Raw genomic sequence first — 25,913 nt, 5'->3', positions numbered from 1 at the left:
GGGCAGACCAGACTACAAAAGCCAATTCTTACACTGGGAAGGAAACAAGCTTCCGGGGACCGGTTTCTGCCATTTGAGGCGTCTTCGGCCCGGCTTGCTTGAATCCTGATGGTGCAATGAGCAAGGGACTCACATCTGAGTATACCCTTCCACGCTTAGGGTGGACAAAATTATTTACAACAAGGGGTGGTGATGGACAGAGTCTCTGAATTAAGCAGAGTACTCTAACCCAGTCAAGAGATCAGGACTAGATCCAACACCGTTTTTTAGCTCATTGCACCATCCCAGTTTCAGAACCTGGCTGTATGCAAATTAGTCTGTCCCTGGCCCAGTGCATCATGGGAACAGGGCAGACCAGACTACAAAAGCCAATTCTTACACTGGGAAGGAAACAAGCTTCCGGGGACCGGTTTCTGCCATTTCAGGCGTCTTCGGCCCGGCTTGCTTGAATCCTGATGGTGCAATGAGCAAGGGACTCACATCTGAGTATACCCTTCCACGCTTAGGGTGGACAAAATTATTTACAACAAGGGGTGGTAATGGACAGAGTCTCTGAATTAAGCAGAGTACTCTCACCCAGTCAAGAGATCAGGGCTAGATCCAACACCGTTTTTTAGCTCATTGCACCATCCCAGTTTCAGAACCTGGCTGTATGCAAATTAGTCTGTCCCTGGCCCAGTGCATCATGGGAACAGGGCAGACCAGACTACAAAAGCCAATGCTTAATTCAGACACTCTGTTCATCACCACCCCCTTTTCTGTATCCTTAATCAACTATGACATAACATTTGGATAACACCTTAACATGTTTATTTATTTTTATTTTACAGTGTTTTATATAGCGCAAACTTGACCCAAATAGGTTATCAGAGCGCTTTACGTAGCACCAGTTGCGTTATATGAGGACACAATCATTATTGTTAGGCACCGGGAGATTAAGTGATTTACGCAGAATCACAGGATGTTCAGCGTCATTGCCGAGACTCGAACCCGATTCCCCAGATTCAAGGTCGACCGCCCTATCTGTTTGGCCACCTCCTCCCCCCTTTTCACCGAACACTTCTCACCAAACTTTCACCCCAGCACACCCGACCTTGCTTCGTTCTTTCTCCGTTTCACTCACTGACCTCCTCCCATTCCCCAATCTCTCTTTCACTTGCCCTCCCACACATCCTCCAATGAAAACTCTATGACCTGTGAAAGGATGCTGTCATGAATAAAGAGGACACAATAAATCTTCTTTTATTCCAAGTCTGGGTAGTACAGCCAGCAGGGCAGCAGAAGAAGCAGCAACTCTCCAAACACTTGAAACATAACATTCTACGGGGCATATTACCAACAACTAGCGAAATTTATCGATAAATGCGCATAGCGACTTTTTTTTCCGCTGCTTATTGCTGGATATTTTAGCGGAGAAAACATTTTATTAGCAACGTTTTTCTCCATTGCTCTAAAATATCCAGCGATAGCGGCGTAATGCGAGAATATCGCTGAGAATATAGCGATATTCTCGCATTAGCGACGAAATGCTCTTAGCCGTGTTATCCACCTCCCATTGGATAATATGGCTAAGAACTGGTCAGAGCAGGCGTTAGTTTTTGGCGATAGCGGGAATATTTCCATCGCTACGCCAGCCTTGTAAATAGGCGATAGCAACGTTATCGACTGCTTTCAGTCGCTAACGGGTTGGGTACGTCCACTTTGCCTGTCATTAGCGATAAATATCGCTGACATGCAAAGCGGGCCCCAAACCGCTCGCTATCGCCTTCAAGCTGTCGCTAACTGCTGTTAGCGACAGCTTGATAATGGAGCAATAGAATTTTCGCCGCTTAGCGGCAGAAAATGGCCGCTAAACCGGCGAAAAGTGCCTATCGCTCCCCTTGAAAATATGCCCCTATATTCCTACTCCCGGGATACTAAGTCTACACCATGCTGAGACCCAACCACCTATTTGAAGAATCCCGCTCACCATCTTCCTTGCCTGTGCTCCCTTCACCCCCCCATGGTGACTCTCCACCCCCCATAATACCACCAATGCCCCCTTGCAACGTGCCCTATATTGACAATCGCTGTGTACAGCAGTCATCCATCCCATCACCCACATATGTGCAGGGTGGGTGGGCGAATCCCGGTTCTCTCTCACTGTGTAAGCACCCTTCCAGGTGGTGCTCAGGAGTCAGGAAGAGGCTGAACCCACCTGTCCCAACTCCCTTATTCCTAAACTAAATCTCGCCCCTTCCCCCCATTCCTACCTGTTCCCTGCCTAGGCTTGTTCCTGCACGAATATCCCTGCGAGAAGACTAGGTCCATGCGCGTGTGATAATTTCTCAACACAAGATACTATGCATTTTATAATGTTCTCTGAACATTATAGTGCCATTCGAAGGAGATTTTTATTACCAATTTTAAGGGGTAAAGATTTTATAGAGGTCAAACCCGCTCTCCTTTATTTACAGTTGCAGAATGATCCAAGGGAGATATTTTATATTGCAAGTTTTTTTGTTGCAGCCATTCGACTCAGGGAAAAGAGTTATAGTATATTAAACCCCTAACGAGTGACCCTTGGGTTAGCGGTAATCAGTGTATTCATATTGGCAAAACTATGTTGTATCGGTAGCCTGAACTTTTACCTGATTTAATGAAATTCGATGTTATACTTTTATGTACTTTAGGGCCATATGTATCAAGGCCAAATGGGTTCGCAACCCATTTTCGCTAAATGGTATGTATCAAACAATTTGGGTGCAAAATAAGGAATCGCAAAATTTGCCATTCCTTATTTTGCAATTGCATTTAAGGTATCGCAAATTTTGCGATTCCTTAAATGCTATGTATCAAGGAAAAATAAATTCCAAAATGCCCATAAGGATTCGCAAATTACCACCAACTTCTAGTTGGTGGTAAGTTGGTAAGTTGGTAAGTTGTGAATTCTTTTCAAAAAGCATTTTTTTTAAAAGTCCAAAGGTGCCATGTGACGCTCATACATGCCCTTAGGGCATATGCCCACACATGTCATTTTCAGGGGTGCAGCAGGGTGTTCTTGAGACACCCCTGCACCCTTGAAAATATCCTCAATTTGCGATTTGCAAATTGCGAATCGCAAATTGAGTATAATTTCACATTCATTTCTATGGGCCTCCTGGCCCATAGAAATGAATGGGAAATTATTCCTTAATTGCGATTAGCAATTTGCTAATCGCAATTAAGGAATTTTAAGGAATCGCTAAAAAATAGCATATTTCTTCATACATACCATTTTGCGATTTCTAAATAGCGATTCCTTAAAAATCGCTATTTTGGGATCGCAAAAGGGTATGTTGATACATATAGCCCTTAGTCGCCCATATGAAATTAGAATTCGGATTTTAAATATTTTTATGGCATTGTTTATTGTGAAATATGTGATGTACTTTTATGGTTTTTATTAACCGAATAAAGTGTTTTTTGACTGGCTGACTGACTAGTCTGTGACTATTTCTTCTCCCGGGGCCAGTCATTTGGGTATGAGGAGTGGTTTTCTTTTTTTCCAGGCTCTCTGTGTCAAGTAGTGTGAATACCAGCAGCTAGCCCTCGCCTCCCCTAAACATGGATGCTGGTGTTAACTCTATGAAAAGCAGATGATAAGGATTCACAGGAAAGAGGAGATGGGCAAAGGAGACACACCGGTCCTGGTGGAACAGTCTCTGAAACCCTTAAGGCACACAACATCTAAATAATAAAATAGGACAATGTTTAATAAACCATAACAAGGTGTTTTCTATTACGCTCTCAGATATTAGACATGAATGTCAATGGTAACAGACATACAGATCCTTACTCACTGCTACAATCAATCAATCAATCAATCAACCAGTGTTCTTATTAGGCCTGGGTGGTAAATTCCGTACCGCTCGCGGAATTTCCAGAATATGGGTAATTTCGCATTCCGTGGAGAATGCGAAATTGCCCAAAATTCTGCATTCCGTGACTTTGCAAATTTTTTTGCTTGTTCGCGTTCTCAAATGCGTGTTCACGAGATATTTCTCCCCGAGCACGCAGACAGCGATTGCGAACAGTAAAAAAGCATCGCGAACAAGCAATTCTGTGTGTTTGCGGATAATTTTTTACAGTTTTGCAGGGATTTGCGTAACGCGATTACACAAATTCCGCCCACCCTAGTTCTTATAGAGTGCGGCTAATCACCTGTTAGGGTCTCAAGGCTGCAGATTAGGAGAGGGCTTTACCAAGTGTGCGTATAAGGAAACTCCATGGTGGGGTGACCAAGAAAGAGCTACAGCTGCGGGCGGGAGAGTGAGTAAGGCCCAGCAGGAGGACATCCAATAAACAAGCTCCAGGAGAACTAAAAGAATGGCCTCAACAGCAAAGGTGAGGCTCAGAAAAGGCCTAGTGGGCTGGAGCAACAGGCGACGGTTCTACAGTATAGTGAGTTAGAATAAGGGATTAATGCACCTGCTGCACAGATGTGTATGCAGCTGCTGATCACAGGTTCCAGTTCCGGTAATTTAATACTAACATGAGTACTACTGCTCAAGGGGCAGATGTTGGTACATGAGGGCCGTAGATACAGGGAATGCTAGGATGCATCTAGCACCTAAAGGCCATTCACATCAGACATTTGCACTATGCAACTAGAGGCATTTTGTTGTTTACAAGAAATTGGTGTAGGGCAGCACCACACAGCTTCTTGCAGATCTGCATTACGCGAAATCAAACCGGCAGGAATGCACGGTATTTAGAAAATACAGTAAGCCAGCTTAGCGCCAACCTATGCACCCTGGAACAACGGTGCACAAAAACAATCAATGGAGGCGTTCTGCAGCACACATAGAAAGAGGAAAAAACACAGAGAAATAAAAGCCCTAATTTACAAGAGGCCTGCGCCACTGGAGTGTCACTTTTATGACGATCGAGTGGCAGAGACCTCTCAATCATTTCTATGAGGCGACACAAAGCTACCCTGTGTGGCTTTGCGCGGGCTCACAGATATGGAGTATAGCAAGACTTTGCATCGCCTTGCCTCATTCTACATCAAGGAGGCGTTGCACGGGTGTTACTGTGGATGTTCTCATTGAACAGTTAACACTACTCCAGATTGAAAGCCTCACGTAAACCTGTGATAGCGCCAAAAACGTACGCCTCTTCAGAGAGGGCATAATAAGGAGAAATGTCTACATTTCCCTTTTTTTTCCTCTTTCCACGTGTGCTGCATTCTGCAGCACACATAGAACAAGGAAAACGCCCCTTGTGATTGTTTCTGTCCAGGTAGGTGCCCCTTCCTGGATAAAAAACAATAGTGCCATCAGCACAGACACCTTTGTACCAATCGTGCAAAGGTGCCTTTGTTGGCGCTCAGCAGCAAATTGTGTGGCGGCGCTGGCTGATCGGACAGGAATGCACTGTATCTTGTAAATACGATGCATTCCTGTCCTTTCGAATTTGCATAGAGCAGTGCAGCAAAATAACTGGTGTCACTGCCCGGTGCTAATTATTTGTAAATGAGGCCTAAAGTTATTTCTCCTCACTATTCCTCCTCTGGGAGGTGCACAGTGTTGACCTACTCCGAGGTTTACAGATCCTTGTAAATCTGAGGATGGGTCAAAACCCATGAGTGTTGCGCGGGAACCCACAGCAACGCCCATGGAACGCCTCCTTCACATAGAGTAAGCACTGTGGGCAGATTTACAAGCCACTTGCATCGTTTTTGCGCCACAGTTGCATCACTTTTTGTGACGCAGCAGCAGTGTAAAAATGCGGCCCATTTACAACGTGACGCATCTAGGGAGATACGTCACATTGTAAAGCCCTGCGTCACATTATACGTGCATCAGGTATAATGTATGCAGGGTGGGCATCCAATGCAAAAAATCCTCGTAGAAGTGGTGCAGCGAAATCTGCAAGATTTCACTGCTCCACTCCTAGGACGCCACTGAGTCAAATTCTTACGCCTGCTTGAAGCAGGCGTAAGGAGTGACGCAATGGAATGAGGATAGGCCTCCCCTTGCATTGCTGGAGTTGCGTCGTGCTTGCGACACGACTCCAGCAATGCGTGACTTTTGCGTCAACAGATGGGTCAGAATTTCTGACGCATTTGTCAATCCTTGCATCATGGTGCACCGTATTGTAAATACGGTGCATCCATTGCGGCGCAAGGGTTTCTCAGGGTGGTGCAGGGAAAGTGACGCATCTTCACAAATGCGTCACTTTCTTGTAAGTCTGCCCCTGCTTTGCCTAACTCCATATCTCTGAGGCTATGCAAAGCCACGCAGGTCGCCTCAGAGATATGATTGAGAGGCTTGCGTCACCAGAGCGTCACATAAAGTGGGGCTCCAGCAGCGCAGGCCTCTTGTAAATGAGGGACCCCCTCTTTTACGTTTTCTGAGATTTCTCCAAGATTCTTTCGGATGCGTGGCTCAGAAATGGGTCCTTGAGCCAGAGATGTTATCACTATTACAGCTGGGGAGAGGGAAATACATGGGGAAGACCACAACCAGTCCAAGGAGGTGTGTAGGGGATTCTATTTATATATTCAAAAGGTTCCAATCCTCACAGAGAAACAATGGTGCAGGGACCAGGGGGGCAGGGGGGGCTGCAGAACACCGTCATAACATGAAAGATCAATAGGACAAGTAATCCTCAATTTAATAACATTTCTTTTCAGACACATTCACTTGGAAATGCAATTGTCATGCATAATTAAACAATAAAATAGAACAGCGACGTGTCTGACAGAGTTTTGTAATACTCTGGGGTCCATGAGCAGGTGGAAAGAGGAACTAATTTCAAACATTTCTCGAAACTGATAGAACAATCATCTGCTTCTTGTTTAACAAAGTTTAGACATATTTCTTTAAAGTATTACTTTCTTTGGAAGTGGAAATGAGACATGTTACCTCTTAATATGGGATTAAAGAATGTTCAGAAGGTGAAAAGCAGCTTCTGAAGTTACATTAATATAATCCCTCCAGGTTTTTTTCTATTGCTCTCTGTTAGGCATTGTCTTTTCAGTGGAAACTAACACAACTACAGATTAACAAATCACCTTGTATTATATTTTGTGACCTCACAGCAAGTCGAAAGCTGTTTAATATGTTATTTATCGTACATACTTTGAGCAGGTAGTAAATGGGTGCAGGAGGGCTGGAATTAGAGCAGTGGGGCGGGGGGAGCATTAAAAGGATTGGGCAGGGCACAAGTCGTAAAAAAAGAAGTGGGGGAACGCTGTCACCGGAAGTGACGTCACAACAGGAAGTGATGTCACGAAAGGTGCCGAGCTCCTCGTCCCAGAGAGGCCAAAGAGTGAAGTCTAGCTGTTTGGGAAGGGGGATGGCGTCTCCCCGGTAAAATAAGTGGGGGGACGCCGTCCACCCGCGTGGTACCCCGACTCGAGCCCTGATATTGGGGAGGGAAAGAGAAGTTGAGTCACGGCATGCTCCCCCCTTGCCAGAGAATAATAATGACAGGGATTAAGGAAAGGAGAGTTGGCTGCTGCTAAATCAAAGCCTCGTGCAATCCTATTGGCTGGAATTACTGGCCAGTCAAAGAGTGTCTGGTGCAGGGACACTGGGCCATCCATGACCTGATGTAGCGGCATCCTACGCGGGGCTATTGCTCCATCCGACTACTAACAGGGCCTTGTTTATTGTTTATTCTGTCTTAATTACTGTATCTTTTTTTTATATCACCAGTTTTATTCTTTCTTTGGTACGTTTTCTACCCAGAACCGGCGCCTGGCCCTATTGTGCAAGTCAGCTCTCGCTGCTGCCTCCGCCCACATCCCGCTCTCTGGAGCGACTCCTCCCCCTCCTCCAGGGATCTTACAATGGTGTCTGAAGTGTAGATGCGCAGCAGACACGTGTAGTGGATGCGCTTCTGGCGTGCCAAAGGCATTTAAGACAAGGCCTTCTGAACCTGTCTGTGCCCGAACCATACCCAGGATCCCTGGCCTCCACCCCGCCTACGACAATGTATGAATGAATGAAATTGGATTTCTATAGCGTGTAGCTACCCTGAGGCCTCCTAGCGCTTGCTACCTTCTTTACTCCTCAGCCTTCGTACATCCCATCTCCCACTTAGATACACCAAGGCCCACCCATCAGAGTAAAGGGCACTTTCAGGTGCTGCACTGGCAAATTCACTTGCTGCCCATCACACCCTTAGACCTCTGTCTGGCCTGGGCCACCACTACACTCATAAGACCATCACGAGCTCAGGCCTCTCACGCCTCAGTATCAATGCGTGTTCCCTTCCCAAACATGCATTGATACAGAGTTGTGAGAACTCTTACATTCTCACTCCCCGGACATGCTCTTCATAACTGAAACATGGCTCAACAACTCCACCAATCTGGATATCGTCAGTGCGGAACCATCTGGAGACACAATCTCCAGACAAGATAGACACCACAAAGTTCTTGTCCATATTTATAAAGACAACCTCAAAGACCCTTGACTCCTATTTAGACGAGTAGTTAGAATACGTTACTTTTAACCTCACCACTGAGAAGACCCACCCCCTCTGCAGCACCCTCATTTATTTGATTGCGGTGCCATGGACAATGCTTCAGTTCCACCTCGTAGACCTACTGCCTCCTTTCAACCTTCAATACCACACCTTAACAGCTCTAGGTGATTTCAATTTCTATCTAGACATGTCCAAGGACCCGGAGTCCTCCATACTTCTTCACTGTGGACCTCCGGCAAGAAATCACTGGCCCCACACACTCAGCGGGACATCGTCCCCATCTTTTTAACATCACTGACCTCTCCCTGCTCCCCTTTCACCCAGTAGCCTTGTTGGTTCACTTCTTACTCGTCCTTACCATTCCACGTTCACTGCCACGTCCTGAGTTCGACCTGGGCCAACATACCATCTCTCGTCCGTATTCCTGAAAACGTATCTTTCCCCCTAAACTCAGTCAAGCACTTAACACGTCCCCACCTGCCTCTTCTTCAAACATTTCCATAGTGGTTAATTCCTTCAACAAATTTACCTCCCATTCGCTTGACTCCACTGCCGCTTATTCCATCCTCAGCCTCTGGCAAACACATTTCTGTGAGTTGATTCCCCTGGGATGTTAGAGTAATGAAGCACTGGTTCAGAGCACATGAACACCTGGAAATACACCTGTAATGTTTAGGACAGGGCAGCTTACACGGCTGCCCTAAACAACGACCATACGTAAATTAGGCAGGCCCGCCATCCCCACCTCGCGGATTGCATTGAGCTCTATTTCAACTGCTTTCGGGAGATCTTTGCCATGATCATTTTTCAGCCTCGCAACCTGCACAGTTGGGATCATTCCATCTCAGGACTTCTGCCTCAAATTCAAAATTCATTTTAGCAAGATCAACACCATCTCCACCAGCTTTTCCCTACACTACCATCTTGACCAACTTCCATTCTCAACAGCCCTACCTACGAGTGGAGGCTATATTGTCGGAGATATACAGAATAGGAGAAGTTTCACCTGCATATGAGATGATTTTGAAACCCGGTTTCCTGATGATGCTAGTGACAGGGACCATGTAAATATTTAACAGAGTGGGGCTTAGAGAGGAGCGCCAGGGGTCAGTTCGGATCGGTAGGGGGCTTGAAGGATGAATGAGATCTGGCAGAAAGAAGTGAAGGAAACCAGTTGGAGGTATCCAGACAGATGCTACTGGCGTGCAGGCTGTGAAGAAGGATGGAATGGGAAACGGTATCAAAAGCTGCAGACAGATCAAGCAGGATCAGGGCAGCCGAAGCTGCGTCATCCAGGATGTGGCTGATGTCATTGGTAGCAGCGATCAGAGCAAGCTAGAGGCGGGTCCAGCAGGAGTTATCTTCAAGGGAGGATAAAAACCCAGCGTTGACTTCTTTCTTGAGGAATTTATCTGGGAGGAGAGGGAAAGAGATCAGTCGATCATTCGAAAAACCTGAGGATTGGCATTCTGTTTTAAGTATCGGAGTAATGATAGCATCTTCATATGCACTGGGATTTCAACAGAGAGAAGAGACGCGTTCCCTAGAGAGGTGACTTCAGGTCCTTGGTATCCAGGTGCAGAAAGTAGATCAGATAAGGGCATAGATCATCAATCCACCTCCCATTGTCAACATACAATAGTCAGGATTTTAGAAGATGTTAGTTTTCGGCGAAAACCGCGGTTTTGAACCAAGTGCAACTTCTTGTGATTTAGTAAAAATCCACGTTCGTTACATGCTAGTCAACTTTCAAGACAGAAGAAGACATCAACAGTCCTCAAAATATGGGAAGTCCTGAATCGCTCTTCCAGAAAACACCCCAAGCACCAGTGCTAGGACCTTGGTGTAGACCCGTGGGGAGGTAGCCAGCCCAAAAGGTAGATCCTGAAGCTGGGTACATTTCACTTACACACAGAACTAGATGTACGTCTGCAATACTTGTATCCTCACACGCAGATATGCATCTCGTGGGTCCACAGACGCAAGGAAGTCCCCAGCTTTTCATATTGTGAGATCGCTGGTAAAGAGATAATCTTGAATTGCACATGTGGAATACAACGGTGTACTGGCTTTAGATCGAGAACTGGTCTGTAAACCCTGGATGCTTTCTGGACAAGAAGCAAATCAAACAGAGACTCTCCCCCTTCCCCCACTCTGAGGGGAGGGCACTGGAATGATTGCTTTCTTGAGCAAAAAATTCTGGATCCCTTCCAACAAGGCGTGTTGTTTCTGCATATCCTCTGGTGGAAGAGTTGAGAGCAAACAATTGTCCTGTTCTTCTTGAAAGAAATTTGATAATCACATTGAACAACGGTCGAAGCTCATTGGTCGGATACTTATGCCTTCCTTTCCACCTGAAAAAATACAAAACCTGCCCCATCCTGGAATATGTTGGATATCCATAGCATTACCATGTTGTGGGGGTGGGGGGGGGGGGTGGAATAGTAAAGGTAACTCCTATAGATTGTGATTGCATATTTTGCAATGGCAGAAGAGGAAGGATACAATCTTTTCACTGCGATCTCCACTCGCTTGTTTCCAGGGTCTGCTGGTACCTCCTTCTCAAGAGATCTTTGTGCCCTGTGATGATAATCCGGCCATCATGGAATCTACCGCAACAGCAAGAGGAAACTCCTCAACAAGCAGTAGAAGAAGACATCTTCTGGTCAGGAAGCAGGGACAACTGTGCTTCTCTGCCCCCTTCCTCTCAATTTATAGATAATTGTCTTGTGGCTTCATGAAAGGGTGAAGGCTCTGGTCCCTTCCTTAGCTACAGGAATAAAAAATCATTTTCCTTGTAAGAAGCTGGTAGAACAGGAAAGTCACATACTCCCTGATTTGTTGAGCTCAGGACCTGGACAAACCTGTCCTTAACTTCTCCATCCTCCATCTCAGGGTCAGGCGAGTGCACACAAGGACATTAAGATAGGTTGTGGCTTCTCGAGCCTTAAACGCAGCCGAGACTACCTGCTCAGTCATCCCCTGTATGCCGCCGAGAGTAGGAGCCTGAGTGCAGCAAGCCTCTCTTCTTCATTCTCAGGGGGAGGCGCTCTTCCTCCAAATGGGGCATCTTGTTCGCGCCCTTCCTTTCTTGCTCCACATTAAAGCGGAACAAGGTACTAAGAAACCTTAATGTGGAAATCACTAGAGTGCCTCGTAGCAAAGGAATTGGCAAAAATGTGTCCCTGCAGATCAGGAAGCATGCTTCCCTTCAGACTCATCAGGGCCTTTAAAGACTGGACCTGCAGTACTCATACACGCAGATATGTAGTTCAGCTGCCATCTTGAAGTCAGGCAGTGGTCACAATAATGCAGAGCTCTCCAACCCCTTCCTTGGATAGACTGACGACTTCATGCTTGTCTTTGACCTTGTAGAGAGCTCATCTGCCTTTGAGCTAGGTTTGCGCTGTAGAAATGCCATATTCATACCCACACATACACAAGAGACACAATACAGGGAATCGTTATATCAGAATCCCTACCACGTAACAAAAAAAAACACTACAATTGAAACCTTTTACTCGACCTTACAGCTGCAGTAACTCTGCAACAGAAATGAAGAAAGAAAGAGTGGGGACGTTGTGCTTCCGTTATAATGATGGGAAGTGTGACGTCAAAGGAAGCCTTACAGGTTGATCGGTTTGGGAAAAACCTATGTGAGAAGGGCCGAATGCTCCCTATGGAGAGGAGGAAGGCGTACAAGGAGGTTATGCATTTCGATCCAATACTGTGACAGAGTAGACTCTAGGACTTTTTCCTTGGGTAGGGTGACCAGATGTCCCGGATTTCCCCAGGCAATCCTGGTTTTCAGAGGACTGTACCGGAGTCCCGAAGCTTTTTATCATTTTAAATACATGTCCCGGTATATAGGACAAATGTCAAGTTATCATGCTTAAATAATGTATCTAATGTAAATAATTTTACAGGGCTACGCAAAAATCGTGGCAGGCCAAATATAGAAGTAAGGTTAAAGGCTTTAGTCCTACTTTTATGTCTGGCCCCTCCCTTAGCTTCTTAAAATCTGATCACCCTATCCTTGGGTGTGTTTCAGGAGCACACTGATTGTCACGTAGGTTGTATGATGGAACAACTACCACTTGAACAACTACAGTCTTAACAACTGCTCCTTAACCACTACTTAGTCTAAAACACTACATTTTTAACAACTATTTTGTACAACTACTATGCCTTTACCACAATTGCCTTTACCCCATTAATGTATCTATTTTACAGGTAAGTATAAACCTAAATATATATACCCCTCATGCGGATACACTAGCATGTGTGTTCCACACGGGGAGAGAGGATGCAGCATTGGCTGTAGGGGACACAAAAGGTTCCAGTTTAAACATTTTTATTACTTCAGGATGCAGAGGATAAATGTGGCCTGAAAGCCAACATTGTTGGAACATCACCTGGTGTTTGGAAGTCTTTCACTGTAGGCACTCCCTCATTGGACCAGCATGCACCTGGACGCAAAGGAGAGAAACACGCGGAGTAACATTATTCTCCTTTTTCCAACAGAGGCGGGTTGGTACATCCAGCGAATGGCGATGGCTTTAAATGCGTCACAGGATTTTAAAACAACCCCCAGACGCAAATCTCTGTTCGGAAACCGGCATTGATCAAGGCTTACCGGCTGAAACACGTCTGCCCAGCATTTCCTGAACTTTTGCAGTTTGTGTTTCCCATTCAAATTGGAATAAATCCTGTTTGTGCACCCCAGCATACGTCAGACTCATTTGGGATGACGAGTGAGCATTGGTTTTATATAGTTGAAAAATCTTTATTTGGATAAAAGAAAAATATCCTTAAAAGCATTTCACAGTAATTCCCACAAGTCAGCACATAATTAAAAGACCACCCTCAGAGGCACCCTCATCTACAGACCCCCGGGACCACGCACACAATTCAGTGAAGACATCGCCGACTTCATCAGCCCGCACGCCCTCCCCTCCGCTGACTACATCCTCCTCGGGGACCTCAACTGCCACCTGGAGAACAACAACGACCGCAACACCGCCACCCTGCTGGACAACCTCGCCACCCTCGGTCTCAAGCAGCTGCTGACCACCCCCACCCACTACGCCGGACACACACTCGACCCCGTCTTCTCCTCCAGCAAGGACATCACCTTCAGCCACGCCACCGGACTCCACTGGACGGACCACAGCTGCGTCCACTTCAGCTACAGAAAGAACACGATCCACCACCACCAGCAACAGGTTGCACGCAGAAGCTGGAACAAGATCACAGCCGACCAGCTCACCGCCTCCCTGAGCCAGGACCCCCCCCGCCAGCTCAGCGAACCCCAGCCAGGCCGCCAACAACCTCACGAAGTGGATCAGTAACTGCGCAGACGATCTCGCCCCACTGAGGACCCCGCCCAGCAGACCCGGCAGTAAGAAAGCACCATGGTTCACCGACGAACTCAAGAGCTCCAAGAGGAACTGCCGAGCCCTCGAGAGAGCCTGGCGCAGAGACCCAACACCAGACAACATGACCTCCCTCAAGCTCGCCACTCGAAAACACCACCAACTGATCCACACCACCAAGAAAACCACATTCAAGGAACAACTGGACAACAACGCCCACAACAGCAAGGAACTCTTCAACATCGTCAAAGAGCTCTCCAACCCCAGCGCCGGAAACAACGACATCACCCCATCACAAGACCTCTGCAACTCCCTCGCCTCCTACTTCCACAACAAGATCGCAGACATACACAACAGCTTCAGCACTCAGCCAACGCACCCCACGACAGCACCTGCACCCCCCACCACCACCTTCCGCGCCTGGACCCCGATCAACATCGAGGAAACCCTACGCACAATGAACTCCATCCACTCCGGATATCCAACCGACCCCTGCCCTCACCACGTCTTCAACAAGGCCGACTCCGTCATCGCGCCCCACCTGCGGGACATCATCAACACCTCCTTCGACACCGCTACCTTCCCGGAGAGCTGGAAGCATGCCGAACTCAGCGCTCTGCTGAAGAAACCATCAGCGGACCCCACCAAACTCAAAAACTACCGCCCCATCTCGCTCCTCCCGTTTCCGGCCAAAGTCATCGAGAAGACCGTCAACAAGCAGCTGGCCGCCTTCCTCGAGACGAATGGATCCCTCGACTACTCGCAGCCCGCTTCCGGGCCAACCACAGCACCGAGACCGCCCTCATCGCAGCCACTGATGACATCCAAGCCCTGCTCGACAACGGGGAAACAGCGGCCCTCATCCTCCTGGACCTCTCCGCGGCATTAAACACTGTCTGCCACCGCACCCTAGCGCAGCGCCTCAGCAACGTCGGAATCCAAGAGAAGGCACTAGAATGGATCATCTCCTTCCTCGCCGGAAGGACACAGAGAGTCCGCCTCCCCCCCTTCAGATCAGAAGCCACCGAAGTCATCTGCGGCGTCCCTCAAGGCTCCTCGCTCAGCCCCACCCTCTTCAATGTCTACATGAGCCCCCTTGCGGCCATCGCACGCCAACACAACCTCAACATCATCTCTTACGCCGACGACACCCAGCTGATCCTCTCCCTCACCAACGACCCCGCCACCGCCAGAGCCAGCCTACACGAGGGAATGAAAGACGTAGCCGAGTGGATGAGGAACAGCCGCCTGAAACTGAACTCAGACAAGACGGAAGTCCTCATCCTGGGATCTTCGCCCTCCGCCTGGGACGACTCCTGGTGGCCCCCTGCCGTGGCCAGCGCACCCAAACCAACAGACCACGCACGCAACCTGGGCTTCATCCTGGACTCCTCCCTCTCCATGACCAGACAAGTCAACGCCGTCTCCTCGTCATGCTTCAACATCCTACGCATGCTACGTAAGATCTTCCGGTGGATCCCCACCGAGACCAGGAAGACGGTCACCCAGGCCCTGGTCACCAGCCGACTGGACTACGGCAACTCCCTCTACACCGGAACCACTGCCAAACTCCAGAAGAGACTCCAGCGAATCCAGAACGCCTCAGCAAGACTCATCCTGGACATCCCCCGACACAGCCACATCTCCGGACACCTAAGAGACCTGCACTGGCTCCCGGTCAACAAGAGAATCACGTTCCGACTCCTCACCCACGCACACAAAGCCCTTCACAACCAAGGCCCAAGATACCTCAACAACCGCCTCAACTTCTACACTCCCGCTCGCCAGCTTTGATCAACCAACCACGCCCTCGCCGCCGTCCCCCGCATCCGAAGATCCACCACAGGAGGAAGGTCCTTCTCCTACCTGGCCGCCAAGACGTGGAACTCCCTCCCGACCCACCTCCGCCTGACCCAAGACCACCTCGCCTTCAGGAAGCAGCTCAAGACCTTGCTGTTCGAGCAGTAGCGGACCTCCCCTCCCCAAGCGCCTTGAGACCCTCCGGGTGAGTAGCGCGCTATAAAAATGACTGATTGATTGATTGATTGAAAAGAGTTTCAGTACGTGTTTTAACATCATTTGATCAATAAAATCATCCGAGTCATATCACTCAATTTCTGTTGCATGTTAAAAATTATACGTTGTATGGTAGGCGGCAATAACACTTTAGCATTAAGGCAAAAGGGTTTGGTGTTCTATCCGTCAATGACTTACAACTCATAAAAACAAAACAAAATCACAAGATTAATACTAATTGTGCAAAAACGTGGTCCAAAAAGAATAGGTCGCTAATCAGTGACAACCAATATGATAAAATAAATCTTGTTATAAACAATTTTATAAAACTAGGAAGTAAAATTCGATTTGAGTTAGACAGCTGGACGGGGGAGAACAGGGGTTGCTGTTCCTTCTGCCTTTAGCAAGAAGATGCGGAGTGCGTGCCGTATGTAGATTATGAAGGCAATGTTTAAAGCTGTGTTTTCAGGGCTCAAGGATGCAATAATTACATGTCTGCAAGTTGTATATATATATATATATATATATATATATATATATATATATATATATATATATATTATATATATATTACCTACTGGCGGTCGCCAGTAGGTATATATAGTTAGGATTTTTTCTCTATGGGATTTTTGAAAATTCTATGTCTAATAACTTTGGCGTTTGTGGACGGAATTGGCTGAAATTTTCAGGAAAATTGAACATTTTGTTTCTGAGCAGCCCCTGAAAATTTAGGGGGGGTTCGTCAAGGGGGGGCCGAGAAAAAAGGGGGGTCCCAAAACACGTTTTTCCCATGTTAATTTCCATAGGGCGGTTGGCCTCACTTTTAGCCCGAACGGCTGAATGGATTTGCACGAAACTTGGCAAAATTGTAGGGACTGGTAGCCCGATGTGCCTTTGCTAGGTCTCAATATATGTGCTCCAGTGGATTTTGAGAAATTAACGTTCAAAAAAAGATATATATCTGTAACAGCGCTCCGGGCAGCGATCCGGTTCGCGTACCTTTCGCGTTACGGAGCTTTGCGAAGCGAAGCTGATTGGCTCTCCGGTGTCTGTAAACATTCCAAACAGTCCGTAGCGGCCGCCATCTTGTCTCTCGGTAGGATCGAGAGACAAGAGGAGGCCAAAGCGAAGGGGCAAATGACCATAAGGGGGCATAGTAGATCCTCCCTGACCCCCTAGGTTTGATGTGGAGGCTTTAAAAGGGCCCCGCGGGGCAAAAAAAATATATATATATCGGTTTTTTTCGTGGGTTGCGCCCGGTACGCGTAACGGAAAGCGGACTGGGGAGCGTACTACAAGGAAACAAGAATGATTGACTTTTAACTTATTGTATGTTTATAGACTTTTTTTTTTTTTTTTTTGCTGAGTGACGTCTCGGCCTATCTCCACGGGATGCAGTCCCTACTATCTCGGCGTTTAAGCACAGGGGGACCGGTAGTGTGGGAGAGATAACGTCTGTTAACGTTCGATTCGAAGGAAATCAGGAAGTGTTGAAAAACATTGTCTGCACCATCTTGCCTTTTTTCAAATGCCACACTTTTGTCGTGCACGGCAGCCATTTTAGATGCCTTGACCAGACCCACTCTCTGCACGCTGTCGATCCTTAGCATGGCTCCCTACCCTCGCAAGCCTCTCCCCCAGGCACTGGTCACCCCTGCTCTCTGTCTTATGCATGGGCAATAAACCTCCCCCCATCTGCGCTGCTCTTCCTTGAGAATCACACCCTGTGCACGCCCAACACCTACCTTTCGCCCTATTCACTACCGCACCCTCTGACACTCCTCTTCCTCTGTGTCCAATTGTCCAGGCCGGTACCAGGCTATCACCTAGCCTTGCAGATGTAGTTTATGGCCCCAGCTGTAAAGAATCACCCCTCTTCAAAGGAGTTACAGTAGATCAAGGCCCCCACCCGATGAGATCCGTCACACCACATGCGTTCCTACTATCTGAAAACCATCCTGTATTGTGATTGGGGAGGGGACCGAGCCTGAAGCGGAAGATTCCAGGGATGCCTCTTTGTACATCAAAGTTTTTACAATTATGTGTCACATTAAAAATATATAGCACTCCAACAAAGTAGTAGGATTATAAAACTTTAATAACTTATAAATATATACAACGCAACAAAAACAGTAAATACATTTAAACATTTTTTTGAACAAAGAAGCAACAATGGTCAGTAGCTGTGTTTTGTGCGAATAGTCCCAAGGCAGCACAACGTGCTGAGTTCTGGACGGCACCCAGGTGATGTTACCTGGGTGCCGCACTGGTTTTTGGTATCCTACAATGCAGCTCCGAAAAACGGCGTGGGGCGTCCCGGGGGGTGGCCTCGTCAGTAGCGGTCTGTTGTGCGAATAGTCCCAAGGCAGCAGAACGCGCTGAGATGTGGATGGCACCCAGGTGATGTCCAGTAAGTTGCCGCACTGGTTTTGGTATCCTACAATGCTGCTCCGAATAACGGCGTGGGGCGCCCCGGGGGGGGGGGGTGAGGCGGCGTGAACGGGCCTCCCCAGGTGGAGGCTCGTCTGCTGTAGTGGGGCGCCCCTTTACCGTTTCAGTTGCCATTCCGCCCTCTTTTGGTACACTGTGCCAAAATCCGCCATTCAGCTGAGTTGCGCCCACTCTTGCGGTGCAGCGATAGGCGGCTGCCACAGGACTCTCAAAATGGCGGCAGGCTCTTTCCTTTTTGGGCCTGGTCCACTGAAATGGCCCTGGGACACCTTGGAACTCGGACGCTTGTCTGCTAGGTCTTGGACCCCATTCTCGAAAGCGTCCCCTCAGCCTTGAAGATTCTACAAAAGTCTTGGGGGCCCCCGACTCCTGCAGGCTTCCGGTGGGGAGCGGCTGCCATGATTGCTCGCGGAATGACCACGACGGAGCCACGAGATGGTGGTGCTTTCATGCTGACGCCAGCTTCAGTCTGAAACATCCAGAAACAAGGTGGGGCTTTCATCGTTTGGGAAAAAAAAATGTTTTAATCCAATGAAAAGTGTTATTTTTAGGTCATATGATCAAGCCTTCCATCATTAGAAAACCAAAAGTAAAATGAACCAATGAAAAGTTTTATAAACAAGTCACATGACCTGTTATGCGGCATAGGGCTATAAAAAGCATAGAAAATCCGTTGGCACGTGAGGCGGCGTCAGTAGCGGACCGATGTGCGAATAGGCCGAAGGCAGCACAATGCGCCAAGATCCGGATGGCACCGAGGTGGTGTCCAGCAAGTTGCCGCACTGGTGTGGCCATCCTACAATGCTGCGCCGAAAGTCGGCGTGGGGCGCTCCGTTGGCCTGTGAGTTCGCGTCAGTCAGTGGGGGCTGTTTGAGGATCTGATTGCATTGGAAAGCAATGTGATGCTGTGCGTCGCCCCCAAGATGGAGGATCCTCGGCTGCAGTGGGGCGCCCCTTGGTGTTTCACTCGCTATGCAGCTGAGTTGCGTGCGCACTTGCGGCGAATAGGCCGAAGGCAGCACAACGCGGCAAGATCTGGATGGCACCGAGGTGGTGTCCAGCAAGTTGCCGCACTGGTGTGGTCATCCTACAATGCTGCGCCGAAAGTCGGCGTGGGGTGCCCCGTTGGCCTGTGAGGTGGCGTCAGTAGCGGACCGATGTGTGAATAGGCCGGAACCAGCACAAGGCGCCAAGATCCGGATGGCACCGAGGTGGTGTCATAGTTGAGAGTTCTGAGAAGCGGGGGGGAGGCGGCGCAAACGAGTCTCTCCCTCCATGTGGAGGCACTTCATCTGCAGTGGGGCGCCGAGATCCGGATGGCACCGAGGTGGTGTCTAGCAAGTTGCCGCACTGGTGTGTGTTGAAAAGATGAAAGGTCCACAGCAAGTCTATGTTCCTTCAGTGGAGCGCCGTCTAGCTGAGTTTCGCCCGCTCTTGCTGCTACAGCGACAGGCGGCTGCAACAGGACTCTCAAAATGGCGGCCTGTTCTTTGGATTTGGGCCTGGTCCACTAAAATGGCCCTGGGACACCTTAGAACTCGGACGCTCGAATTTTTTTTCCTTTCCTCTACATGCAAAAAAGGTAAATGCCCGGTACGTTACCTGCCTCATCTGCCACGATGTACTCTCCAGAGGAACCGAAAAAAATTATTGTTATGGTAATTGTGGCAAATTAATTTCATGTGGACAGATGAGTGTTACTCTAATAAATACAGCATATGAACATCATCATAGTCGATGGTTGGTGGAGACATTTTGACTATATCCTGGACCTGCCCGTCCTCGTCCAAAATGGCGCCGGAATAAATGGGACTCGTAACTCCTTGTTGTGTACTGGTTGCACAACCTTGATATCACGAGATACGTATGCAGTTTTGAAGCACATGGCGGGCGGGGACGAGAATTGATTGAATATTTCGACATACCTATTGATATTAAGTTCTGATGTGTTATTGATTACTGTACTATTGAAAGTTCAAATTAACGTCACCCATGGTACTTGCCCGCAAATGTATATCTAGATAATTTTATTGTAACTGGCCCTGTCGTATTTTAATTATAAAATGTACGTCCACCGATTCCGCAACTGTTAGACACCTTAGTTCTTGCAACCTAATGGCCCGCCCGTTACGTTCCTCTACAGTGTAAATGTCTCCTCATCATATACGATTACAGTTTGCTCCGTGGCCGGCCCACGTGGTTATAGGCCCGTATTTGTATACTGACATTTTCACAATAAAGGTTTTTAAAAGAAAACTTGGTAGTAGTATTTACATTGGTAAAGTTTTTAATAATAGTCACTGTTTTCGAATCAGTAAAAGGCAAGTGAAATAAAGCAGTCCAATTACATGAAGGGTAAAAGGTATAATACGCAGGAACGCAGTAAAGATAAATGGTCAAGGGCTGTTGTGTTTTCTACTCCTGCAACATAAAGTGATCGATAAGAATCTGATATTCAGGCGTATCGGCGACTAAGACAGCAGGCCGAGCCTCTTTTGCTCAACGGCTCCATCATGGGACGAAAAAACGCCCTTTTTCTCGAAAAAGGAATATAGTTTACTTGCAGGACATTTGTAAATTTTCCGGGAAAGTACATTAGCTTGGAACATTATAACATATATGTTTAAGAAAAAATAATGTTCGAAAGTAATAAAAAGTGTAATTTTTAGGTCATATGACCAAGCCTTTCATCATTAGAATAAGAAAAGTAAAATGAACCAATGAAAAGTTTTATTAACAAGTCACATGACCTGTTATGCTTACGTTACGCGCTGCGCGCCGCGCCCCGGATCGCTTCCGGGAAGTTGCGCTTCGCGCACTGGAGCACTTCCGGATGCGCTAACGCGGCGCGTCATATGACGCATTACGTGACAACGCAGGTCCAGAATATAGTCAAAATGTCTCCACCAACCAGCGGTCGGAACACAACCCCTTTCAGCAGGCTAAATAGTTCTGTTAAATGACAACAGAAGGGACAGGCAACAAGAACCATCAGTCAAAGAGGGGAGGGCAAGTTCTTCTCTACCGGGTCACGTTGGGGCGCTACCGGAACTGATCGAATTGGTAGTCTACAGTGTTTCTGGATGTTTCAGACTGAAGCTGGCGTCAGCATGAGAGCACCACCATCTCGTAGCTCCGTCGTGGCCATTCCACGAGCAATCATGGCAGCCGCTCCCCACCAGAAGCCTGCGGGAGTCGGGGGCCCCCAAGACTTTTGTAGAATCTTCAAGGCTGAGGGGACGCTTTCGAGAATGGAGCCCAAGCCCTAGCAGACAAGCGTCCGAGTTCCAAGGTGTTGCAGGTCCATTTTAGTGGACCACGCCCAAATCTGAAGAGCCGGCCGCCATTTTGAGAGTCCTGTGGCAGCCGCCTATCGCTGCACCGCAAGAGCGGGAGCAACTCAACTACATGGTGAGCGAAACGCTGTAGTCGCAAGAGCGGGCGGTATACAGCTGAATAGCGGAAGAGGCACAGTGTAGCAAAAGCGGGCAGAATGGCAACTGAAACGGTAAAGGGGCGCCCCACTACAGCGTGTCTTCAGGTCAAACGGATTGTGGGACAAGGTCCAGAATGGAAGAGTCACCAAAAGGCAAAAAGTTCCGCTTGACCCCGGGAGCCGGCCACCTATGTCGGGGGCGATCTCAGGCCACACCAGGGCAACACGACTTGGGGAGGGGGCCGGAGCCAAGCGCCCCCTCCGAGTCCGCGCCATCACACCGTCCCTCGGGGGCCTCCGTCAAGCGGTTCAGGGAGGCACCGCATCACATTGTTTTCAAATGCAGTCACGTCCTCAAACAGCCCCCACTTACATTGAGAATAGTGAAGCTGTAGCAGGTGCAAATAAGCTTCAGACAGTCTAACAAGCACTCCTCAAAACTTTGAACTATCAGAGTGCATGAGTTTCATGCTCGATCGATTGAGCTAGCCGGATCGGGCAACAAAAAGTATAAAATAGTTATGTAAATAGTTATTTAATAAAATGTTTTACCCTGTTACTTTGCTGGTGTGTTGTATATATTTGTAATATTTGCATAGAGTTTATCGTTATTTTGGGCGGGGTGGGTGGCGGAGCCGAGCTGTCTTGCAGCCATCATGGTGTGGAGCTCAGTTCATCTCACTAGTTTCGTATTTCTCATGAGGGGTTGTTTCTAATGTTTCTATTTTAGCGAGGTCAAAAAGAGATCCCATTAGTGGCCTACTGATTTTGCTTGATCCCTTTTGTTTTTTTACACGATTTTTCACTATCTGCAAAGACTAAACAGAGTATTGCGACTCTGTGCTTGTTTGTAAATAGAGAATGAACCAAAGAGAACCAATTCTAAAACAGTAAATGCTTGGATAACAATCAATCAAATGGAGAGAGAAGCAGGCACGACGGATTACAACGGGGGCAAAGGCCTGCGTTAACTACCCTTCACTATCTGCAAAGAGAGAGTACTCCTAATAGAAATGAGGGGGGGCAGCATTCAAAGCAGATCAGTTTGCATAAACACGAAAATGTTTTTACTTACCACGTACTTGACATTCGACAGCTTATGATATTTGCTATTAAAAAACCATTGAAATTCACTGAAAAAACCATAGGTTAGAGACCATATATAGTTAGGAATTAGCATTTACAAAACCTTGAAAATTCACTGAAAAAACCATAGGTTATAGACCATATATAGTTAGGAATTAGCATTTAAAAAACCTTATTTTACTCACACAAAACCATTGAAATTCCATATATAGTTAGTTGCACTAACTATATATCGCGCACCCGCAATCCACTGCTGATGATGTCACATATTACATCATTCATGACATGGTCAGTGACATCACTGATGACATCACTGATGACATCTCAAATGACATCACTGATGACATCACTGATGACATCTCATTTGACATCATTCTTGTGCTAATACGATAAACCTCTTCAGACTCTAATATAACCTTAGATACACTCAGTGTATACAGACACTCACACACTGTCACTCATCCATGGAGTTACTCACACACCTAGTCAGTCATGCAAAGAAACAATCTCACCTCCATTTCCTCAACTATACAGTTATACACACCTTACTTATTCAAACATATATTAACACATATTTACTCTCTTATACAATCCCTGATACAAGTTCACAATGATCCATACAGCCACTCACACATTCAGTGGCTCTCATGCACAGTTATTTATATATGCCAACTCTCACATGTACTGTGTTTTACATATGTACTTACTATGACATGTAGCATTGAGATATCCATTCACTCATCAATACACTCATGCACACAGTCAACCGCCCATGTAGCTGTTTCCACATGCACTCTTGAACTCATACACCTAGTGAATCAACTGCTCACACATCTATGCACAGAGTCACACACCTCCCAGCCACCCCCACACAAACTCAATCTCCCATACAAATACTTGGGCAACCAATCAATAACACATATAGCCTCTCGTATAGCTAATGATCAACACATGCAGCAGTTTACATCACAACAGACATACTGATGCACACATTCAGACAGTTTAGTCACTAACCCATGCATTTAGTACGACACATTTATTCACTCACTCATACAGTCAGTCACGCACCTACTAAATCCTTCATCCAGACACTTATACATCCACTCATTCTTCAATATATCAAACATATTTAAACTTTACAGAAACACACAGTCACTGGATGATGTCATCAATGATGTCATCAGTGATGTCATTTGAGATGTCATCAGTGATGTCATCAGTGATGTCACTGACCATGTCATGAATGATGTAATATGTGACATCATCAGCAGTGGATTGTGGGTGCGCGATATATAGTTAGTGCAACTAACTATATATGGAATTTCAATGGTTTTGTGTGAGTAAAATAAGGTTTTTTAAATGCTAATTCCTAACTATATATGGTCTATACCTATGGTTTTTTCAGTGAATATATATATATATATATATATATATATATATATATATATATATATATATATATATATATAAATATGTATATATATATATATATGTGTGTGTGTGTGTGTGTGCGATGGGTTTGTATGTACCTGTAAAACACTTACATTTCGTGGTAAAGTCATGCATGCTAAAGACATATGGGTCTTTCTGTCTCTGTAGAGACCTCCCATTCCAGCTCCTTCTCCTGCTCTGCCATAGACCAGGCCCAGATTCGGTGTTTAAATTCCGGGTGATTATGTGAGCCCAGAGCTTCTCGAAAACATATGACACAGCACCTGCTGTTCACCCCCTACAGGCTAGACTGCTCAGAGGGATAATGAGCTGTGGTGTTGCTTGGAAGTTAAATGATGTTTCTGCAGAGTAATACAGTGCTAATTTCTAAATAAATAGATGGCAAGGCCCAAGGTACTGCTTGGAGGCCTCTGGAGGTTGCACCACCGACTGGAACTGATGTCACTGTCACATGCCACTATAAACGCTTCCTACTAAACATCACGCCCCTATAAACTTGGCTGCTCTGCAATTCCATGTCACCAATACCGGTGGAAATGACCTGCACGCATTAGGAGTATTTTCTTTAATGTGTATTTAAATGACATGCTCAGTACAAAAATATACAGACCAGGACATATTCAACTAAACCTCATTCACTCCAGCCTTGTAGTGGACTCTCACAAGTAAGATCCAGTGTTAACTGAGTGCCGGTGCTCAGCACGAGCACACACCCCCACAAATTAAGCACTTCAGTGTCAATGAAATTGCTCTTACTCCCTCGCAGCTCCACCATTAAAGCCTTCCCCCGAGCCCCTGCACTCTCGAGTGTTGGTGTTCGAGGCCCTCCTCCACCTACAGGTTTCACCTGCGCCTCATCCCTGGTGGTCCAGTGGACCTCGGTCTCCATTCTTTTGCTCCGCTTTTTCTCTATTTTTTCACTCGTTTCTTTCCTTCACTTCTATCTCCCCCTTCACTCTCCTTCTGGGCCTTTCCTCCATTTTCTGTCGTTTTCACCTCATTTCAAGCTCCTCCCTCACTCTTCTTCTGTGTCTTTCCTCTGTTTTTCACTCAATTTTTACCTTCATCTCAATCTCCCTTTTTTACTCTCCTTCTGTGTCCTCTGAGACTTTCCTCCACTCTTTCTTGCACTTTTGCTGCCTTATTTGCACTTTTCTCTCTTTTTTTGCCTTTTTCCTTTTGCCTTTTTCAGCCCGTTTTCCCCCATAGCCCATCCCCCCAGCATGACCAGTGCGACCGGCCCAATCAGGCTCCCCCCCCCCGATCCAACCTCCCAGCTGTCGAGCCCTCTCGACCCCTACTTAATGGCGGCCGCTGCAGGGACAGGCGAGCAACACCACTGACTCATTGTAGGTGAAATTGCTCTCCCTCCCTCGCAGCTCCACCTTTAAGTGAGGCCTCCCCCGAGCCCCTGCACTCTCGAGTGTTGGTGTTCGAGGCACTCCTCTACCCGTAGGTTTCACCTGCGCCTCATCCCTGGTGGCCCAGTGGACCTCTATCTCCATTCCCTTGCCCTGCTTTTTCTCTCCATTTTCACTCGTTTCTTTCCTTCACTTCTATCTCCCCCTTCACTCTCCTTCTGGGCCTTTCCTCCATTTTATGTTGTTTTCCCCTCATTTCAAGCTCCCCCCTTCACA

Source organism: Lissotriton helveticus, chromosome 3_2 (assembly GCF_964261635.1).
Source record: "Lissotriton helveticus chromosome 3_2, aLisHel1.1, whole genome shotgun sequence".
NCBI lineage: Eukaryota > Metazoa > Chordata > Amphibia > Caudata > Salamandridae > Lissotriton > Lissotriton helveticus.
The sequence above is the reverse complement of the archived record's forward strand: the minus strand, read 5'-3'. Positions refer to the sequence as shown.